Genomic DNA, 8,645 nt, shown 5'->3' with positions numbered 1-8,645 from the left:
AAAAGACCAGTGCCCCCAAAACCGAGCCTGGAAACCTCTATCTACATATATGATTTACCCCTCCCTCTCGGGGTTTTTTCCTCCTTTTTTTTTTTTTTTTTTTTTTTTGGTTTTTGTTGGTTTTGGTTTTTTTTTTTTTTTTTTTTTCTTTTTTTCTTTTTTTCTTTTTTTGCCTTTGAGCTCCCAAATACAATCCTCTTCAACCCAAGGCTAGGCTCAGACTGCTCCGCTACCCCTTCCTCCCTTTCCTTCTCTACACCGCCTCATAATAATTGATATTCATGACTATTAATATTACACGACTACTTTAAAGGGAGAATGCAGGACCAAATGGAGCGTGAAGCTGGCAGCCAGCTCGAGAGCTCCCCTACTATTGTAAATGACGTTCATTCAGTGGAGAATTACTAGATGTAATCAGACGAGGGGGGCTGGCAGAGGCAGAGTTTGGGGAGAGGGAGAGGGGGGAAAAAGTTTAGCGAGGAAGAGGCAGAACTTCAATTAACTCGAGCGGAGGAAGATGCGGAAAGTGGAGAGTGCTGAGCTGGAGTAAGGAAGCGAAATGAAGCAATGCTTGAGGCGGAGGAGAGGAAGAAGAAGAAGAAGAAGAAGAAGAAGAAGAAGAAGAAGAAGAAGAAGAAGAAGAAGAAGAGTAGGAGGAGGAGGAGAAAAGTATATTTCCTTTTCGTTTTAATATATATTTAATTATACTATTCCTAATACGAGGAATTGATTGCCTTTGGTGCTTTTGTTCTTGCAGTTTGGTGTTGGGGTTTTTAAGGTAATAATGAAGAAAAAAGAGGTTTTTCTTTCTTTTTTTTTTTTTTTTTTTTTTGGTAATTTTTAAAGAAATGGAAGAAGAAATGTGCAGTCACTGTAACATAAGTCTATTTACAGTGAAGATTAAGCCTTTCTGGTGCGTGTTACAGATCATATTTATTCTCAACAGCCAAATAAATACTTTAATCTGCATTGTTGGGCTCCACTAATTTTTTTGTCTGAATCATCTTTCTACCGCCTGATATGAAAAAAAATAATATATACGTACATAGATCTGTGCGAAATGCATGTGAAATGCATGGAGTGAATTTTAAAGGATAGTAAATTTATAGTTTTGAGGCAAAGCCAGGGGCGATATAAAACCTTTTTGATGTTGCAGGAACCCGTTCAACTGGACTGTCTGCCATTTCTGTTAAAGTTCAACTTACGTTCCTTCCTAAATAGACTCACACTTCCCAGAGCTGCCCCCCCTGCACGCACACGCACACACACACACGCACACACACACACTTTTGTTTTAAGAACAGATTCAGTTTAAGTGGCTGAGACGCCTCTACCATCGTGTTGTTAATTATACATCGGAAAGAAGAGAGAGAAATATTTTTAAACATAAATCTAGAGGGTCTAAGGCCTTACAAAAAAAAAAAAAAAAAAAAAAAGACAACAATTTTTTTTTTTTTTTTGAAGAGGCTACGCGTTACAAAATGCCCTGGAGCGCATCCCAAAGTTAGGATCCACCCTGCCCGCGGCCAAATCCCATCCGACCGCTCCCCCAGCTCTTCTCTCCCACGGCAACCTACAGACGTGGGTGTCCGTAAATCCACAGCGCCTTAGGACTCCCCATCAAAAGCAGGGTGGAAAAAAATCCCTCATCCCTCGGCAGCGGGGACGGGAGATGTTTTGTCGCCTGCTGCTGCGGGCAGAGACAATGGCCTGGCTGTGCCGGGAGACCGGGAGGGAAAAGCAGCGAGGGCTCAGCGGGCTGGGGACACGCACAGACACACACACACACAGACAGACAGACAGACACACACACACACACACGCGTGTGTGCTCATTCTCTGCTCCTTCTGCAAATGCTGTTTTTTCCCGATGGTAATTAGCCTGACGGCAGCTTTTGGGAGTGAGACATTTCTCCCGGCGCGTCCCCTCCCCGCTTCCCTCCATCCCGTCCTTCCTCGGGCCGGGAGCAGCCGGAGCTGTGCCTTCCCTCGCTCTCTTCCTGCGCTTTTCCCGGGAGTTTCCCCTCTGTAGGTGCCGAGGCTCTCCCGGAGGGGAGGCGCGGCGGGGCTGGGGACGGGGCGGCCCCGACGGCGCTTCCCGGGGGGCTCCGGCCGCTTCCCGACCCCAGCCCTGCCCGGCTCCTGCCCGACGGCTTCCCAGCACTCGTCCGCTGCCCGACCCCCGGCCCCTGCCCTGCAGCCAGCCCCTGGCTCCGAATCCCTGCTCTCCTTGCTACCCAGCGCCTGCCCGGTTCTTGCCAGTCCCCGGTGGCTTCCCGATCCCACCCCGGCTCCTGCCCTGTTCCACCCGGCTCCTGCCCGATCCCACCCTGGCTCCTGCCCGGCTCCCAGCCCCTGCCCTGTCTCCGTTCCCTGCTCAGTGCCCAGTCCTTTCCCGGCCTCTGCTCACTCCCCGCTCCCTGCTCCGTCGCTGATCCCTGCTCGATCCCCAGCCCCTTCCCAGCCCCTGCCACGTCCCTGACCAGCCCCTGCTCGGTCCCCGCTCCCTGCTCAGCGCCCAGTCCATCCCGGCCCTTGTCCTGTCCCCGGTCCCTTCCCTGTCCCCGGTCCCCGGTCCCTGCCCGGCCGCCTCCCCTCGGAGCAGCTCCGGCGCTGGAGGTGGCGGATTGCGCCCTTCTGAAAATCTCCCCTCATGATCGCCCTGCAAACGCCTCCCCCTCAATTAAAAAATAAAAACAATAGAAAAAGAATTAGAATATTATTTTGTGGAGCGCCATCCTCACTCATCTTTTCAGTTTTTTTTTTTTTGTTTTTTTTTTGTTTTTTTTTTTTTTTTTTTTTTCCCTCTCGTTTCTGAGAAAACCCCGCACGCCGGTTTAACTTACAAGGAACACACTCGCGGAGCCCGTTTAGGAAAGATCCGACTCAGGAAACCGTGCAAAATTAAGAAAAGTTTCGCAGTGTTTGAGCTGTGATTTTTTTTTCCCTCCCCCTTTGGTTTGCTTTTTAACCTCGAAAATAAGGTCTGGATAAAGCTCACAACTTTTCTGTCCGCGGACTATGCGGAGCTGCCTCTGTATCGGTTCGGGCGTGTGAACTCGCACACGCACAAGAATGTATGTGCCGCTTAATTAATGCCACTATATGTACACATGCACATCTTATCTGTGGGTGTAGAGGTATTAAAAAGTCGTAAAAAATGTATCCGATGGTGAAAACAAGAAAAAAACAATAGTAAAAAAATCCATATTCGCGTTGATCTGAGCTTGGAATTGCAAAGTAAAAAATAAAAGAAAGAAATGCATCCAGTCCCTGAATACCGGATTGTGTTTCTTTTCTATTTTTTCTCTCTTTTAAACATTTTCCTCAACATTTGTCCATATTTAATCGAATTATATATAATTGGAGATCTAAACAATCAAACTCTTGCCTTTAAGTTGCCTCATTCCAATCCCCAGATCATTTCTTTGATGTTTTAAATCGCATCAAACAGCTTTTCCATGAAAAAAAAAATAAAAAGTTTAGGACTTGGCATGCTGAATACAAATATGCAAATAAATAAGCATTTAAGCATTTACTCTCTGTTTCCCATCTCTATATTCGTGTGTGCTGCTGTATGTCTCTATTTCTGCCTGGATGTATATGTAGAGCTATATATGCATTATATAGCCATGCCTGTATCTATATGCTAGATGTATATTTAAATATACATATACTCTCTTACTCATATGCATATTATATACTCACCTCATAGATATCTTCATACTTGACATTTTCAACCAGTTTCCAGAGCATGATGGCAGGCTGTTCTCTAGGAGGTGAGTGCATTCATGTGAAGAGCAGATGTCTGGATTCTCAGTACTTCTCTGTCTGTAATGATCCATCTATAATTGGAAATGGGGGACAGACACCAAATCCGACGTTCCTCTTCCATCGCAACTTATATCTGTTGTCTGAAACAATAGGCTGCAGAAGCCTACCTCAATGGGATAGTAAAAAACATTATCTGTTACACAGTTACATATAGCTACGGACATATATGTGACTAGATATAGACATATACACACATATAGAGACTTATATGCAGGCATATAAAATATATACACACACAGAGCTGCACCATCACAGATTTACACATACAGGCACCCACACACACGTAAATCTCTGAACAGGCAACTTTTCCCCATGTATAGACATATTAGTCGCCACATTTAGATATGTAAATTATATATATTCTTCCACATGTGGGCACATGGAGACTGCATGTTACATATGCACATGTGCACGTTAACCTGCTTAGTTTATATAGGAGTGTATTTAAATGCCTATATGTGAATCTAGTTATACATTTACACATATATATGTTGGTATAGAGGATTAAATACACACATTATGCAGTGCATATATCTGCTATTTTAGTAGATGGTTGGATGGTTGGATGGATGGATGGATAAATGGATAGATAGATAGATAGATGAAATTAAATTAATATTTTTCAATCCTCCCTATGATAAAATAAAGGATAAGTCGCCTCTGCACTAAGTGATTCATCATTTACAACGAGATATGATGCTTTTCCCCACATGCAATATGCTTTTATTTACATGTCCAGAAATTATCCTCTCATATGCAGTTAAACACCAAAACAGCGTCTCATCAAAGCACATTCAAGCAAATCTGAAAGGAGCAAATTTAGATCAATGATTTCCACTGGAAAGCCTTAGACTTCAGGCTTGGGCTGTATATTTTATAACTTAGAAATACTTAATGTGGGGGAAAAAAAAAAGGGAAAAAATGGGAGTTTTGCAAACCCTTCTGTGCACACATTTGAATAGCGTTTAGTACTTTCAGAAAACGATTAAAAATAGAGTTGGATTTGTGCATTTCCCGGGTAGCCCTCGGTTTGGAAGGGGATAGGAGGAGTTAGACCAGTTTTAACCTTTATTTTTTTTTTCCTCCCTCAGGCAAACCTTCCTTCGCATTGTCCGATTTTTTTAACGCGTTGAGCGGCAAAGAGCCGACACAGGCAGCAGAGCCCATCTCTGCCTTTGAAAGGAAACAATCGAGCTTTGCAGTGGGCTGGTGCACCAGGAGGGGAAAAAAGATGGGGAAAAAAAATGAGGCACAGAGGCAGAAAGACAGAGAGAAAGAAGGTGTTTCTAAATTCAAGGTCCTGTCTCTGGAAATTTCAAGCTCTTCCTATAAGGTTCCTACAAATCTTTGTTATTCTGCACGGGATCCTATGGGAAAGTGCACAATGTCCTTTGTACTTTCAAAGGTCCTACAGGTAAAGATGCTTTTATGTATATATATATATAATCTCGGAAACGAGGAGAACTTCATCATTTGCTGGTGTGTGGTTGGCTGGTGGGAAGGGTGGGCTTTGCTTTTTCTGTTCGCTTTGGCCTCAAATTAAGGCAGAAAGTATAAATTCATCCTTTTCCCTGTCAGCCTCTATACCACCCTGCCAGCCCTCCCCATTTCTCAGTGTGCATCTTCTCCTAAAGCCTCAACCCACAAAAGGCAAGAGGCAAACAGCGGCCAGATATTACAGCAGGAGCTGGACAACGGTGTTGCCAGAAGTTATTAAAGCAAATACCAGGTTTTGTTCTCAGCACAGCCAGTGCTGCACTGAGGAGGAGCAGAAAAAGGGCACATCTTTGAGTGGGTTGGACTGATCATTTCAGCTGAGGCAATAGGGTGAAAAAATGCTGGAAAAGGAGAAAGGATATGAGCTGTTTGCATGGGGATGTGCAGAGATATCCATGCAGCCACGCTTATGCACCTATAGATCTGAATGGCCCGCTTAGAAAAATACCAAGCTCGTAAAGGGACAGTTTGCCATCACTTTTGTGGAAGTCTTTGAGTCATGAAGGCTGGCACAGGGCAGAGTGAATGAGCTTCGTGGCTGCTAATGCTCCACAATTCCGTGGCACCCTGAATTAAATACGTTCTGCGAGCTGGGGGAGGGGAGAGGAGGGGAGTGAAAAAAAAGAAGACTAAAATAGATTTGGCGTCCACTGTCTCCTTGCTAACATATTGGTATAGGCAGTAAATTCTGACTTTTAAACCCCATTATTATTACATTTGTCTTGCATTTGCAAAGCATGACAAACAAACAGGAGCTCATTTGGAAAAGTAAGTCCTTCGCATTTTATTTTTGCACTTGTTTTGCACCCCCAGTTTAATTCAGCAATCCCACGCGGCAACACTTGCACCGATTTATCCCTCAAACGTGCAATGAACCCTACGTCCAAAAGGCGACATATATAACCAAAACTGACCATCACAACCCATACTTTCAAAAGTAAAAAAACCAAAGGGGGAAAACCAGAAAACCAGTCCTTTCCCGGCAGCGTGTGTTGCGCTTTTCTGATCTTTTCCAAGGAAAACATCGGGGTTTTTTTCCAGCGGTGAGCTGTCTCAGCCTGGCAGGTACGACGGCAAAGGAATATGTTATATATATATGTATAATTTTTTTTAAAATTATTATTTTGTTTTTTTTTTTTTTTTATTTTTGGGGGATATCCTTCTCCGTGGCCGTGCCCAGGGCGGAGGGAGCCCCGCTGCCCTCCCGGTGCCCGCGGAGCTCGGAGCGCGTTGAGCGGGGCAGCGGCGCCCTCTGATGGGGACTCGCTCCCCGCAGCGGCTCGGATCGGATCGGAGCTCTCGAGGATGGGCCCGATCCACGCCCCTGACACACCTCACACTGTCCCAGGCTGCTCCAAACCACGTCCAGCCCGGCCTTGGACCCTTCCAGAGATCCAGGGGCAGCCACAGGTTTTCTAGGCAAGCTGTGCCAGGGTCTCCTCACCAGCGAACAATTCCTTCCCAATATCCATTCTGATTCTCCTCTCTTTCTTTTTAAGGCCATTCTCCCTTGCCCTGTCCCTCCAGTCCCTTGTGCTGAGTCCTTCTCCAGCTCTCCTGGAGCTCCTTTAGGCACTGGAAAGGGCTCCAAGGTCTCCCTGGACCCTTCTCTTCACTCAGCCTGTCTGCTCCAATCATCAGAGCATCTTTGTGTTCTACTCTGGACTTGCTCCAAGAGGTCCAGGTCCATATTTGGCAATTACAAACACTCAAATATTTCCTCTGCTAGAAGTTATGCTGATATAATCTTTCCTCCTTAAGGATAAAGTTGCAGGTTCTTATTTACATTGATTTTTGATTAGCTAGCCATTCGGTGTTTCAACCTCTACTTTAAAATCAGAATAAATCTTCCATACCCCATGTTCAATACCATGAGTATTACTCACTATAGAATAGTGAGTATTAGTAGAATAATAGTGAGTAATAATAGAATAAAGTGAGGATGAATATCCTAATTATCACAATGAAATATCTGTTTATAGCCCTGGGAAGGAAAGAACCCACAATAACAGGATGTCTATTTTGTTGAGAAATAGAAAAAAATTAATTTTAATTCAATAAGTTATGCTACCTTTAGCTCATATGGTTTTCTCAGAATTATTTTCTGGTTTTTTTTTTTTTCTGTTTGTTTGTTCATTTGATTTTTTTTTTTTAATTTTGTCTGCCCCTAATCAAGGCCCTGTTTCAGAAATGGGCATTAATTCCTGCTCTGCCGTTTAAATCTGGCATGGATCTCTATAAATAAAAGTCTATCTCCCTCAGTATCCAGCTCCCAGAAAATCCCTATTGTTGGCTGGAGTTTAAAAGAAATCCGTTTATCCCAGCGCCCTCTGCTGCTCGCTGAGCTCATAGAAAGGCAGATTTCCAAGTTCTGGTAAAATCCAAGCTTTTTGAACATGTTTGGTACCTTTTCCTCCAAACTAGCTCTTTTTTTCTCCTGATATTTTTCTTCTGTATGTTCTCACGTGTATTTAAGAAATCAGTACTTTTTATTTAAAAGCTTATTTTTAATTGTAAAGCTTTTAATTAGCATTGCCAGCGTCTTGAAATTTACTGCCAGCCTACTAATAGATTTACAAAATCATTGCTTTGATGACCACTTTATACCTTTCCTTTGTGAGTAATACCAAGACTCTTCTCTTAAAAATCCAGCTTTTCATAACGTTTGCTGTTAAATCTGTGTTTCCTACTACATCTCCAGACAAAACCATCTCCAGAAAAACGAGGGTTTTCATGGAACCATACAATTGTAGGATGATAGAATAATTTGGACTGGAGAGGGACTTTAAAGGTGATCTACTCCAACCCCCTGCCTTGAGCAGGGACATCTTTAACTATGTCGGGTTGCTCCAAGCCCTGTCCAACCTGGCCTTGAACATTTCCAGAAATGAGGCATCCATCACCTCTCTGGAAAACCAGTAACAGTGTTTCACCATCCTAATTGAAAAATTCTTTCATTTTATCTAGTCCAAATCTGTCTTTTTTCAGTTTAAACCCCTTACTCTGTCATTACAGACCCTGCTAATAATTCTATTCCATTATTTTACATTTTCCCAAACCCACCAGTGCTTTCTTCAGGGAAGGACATCACCAAACCCAGCAGCAAGAAAGATACCTAGAGCAGCTTTTAACAAGGCAGGAAAACTCAGCCGCATGTGTTGAACCCTTATGGACATGTCCAAACTGTTTTCCACATTTAACACCCCCAGGTCCTTCAGTCATTCCTCACAGGACAGGTTCTCTACATCCTTCACCAGCTTCATTTCCATACTCTGGACCCATTCCAGCACCTTTTTTAGCGAGGGGTCCAAAAGT

This window comes from Ammospiza caudacuta, chromosome 3, assembly GCF_027887145.1.
Source record: "Ammospiza caudacuta isolate bAmmCau1 chromosome 3, bAmmCau1.pri, whole genome shotgun sequence".
Lineage (NCBI taxonomy): Eukaryota > Metazoa > Chordata > Aves > Passeriformes > Passerellidae > Ammospiza > Ammospiza caudacuta.
This window is presented reverse-complemented; position numbering follows the sequence as displayed.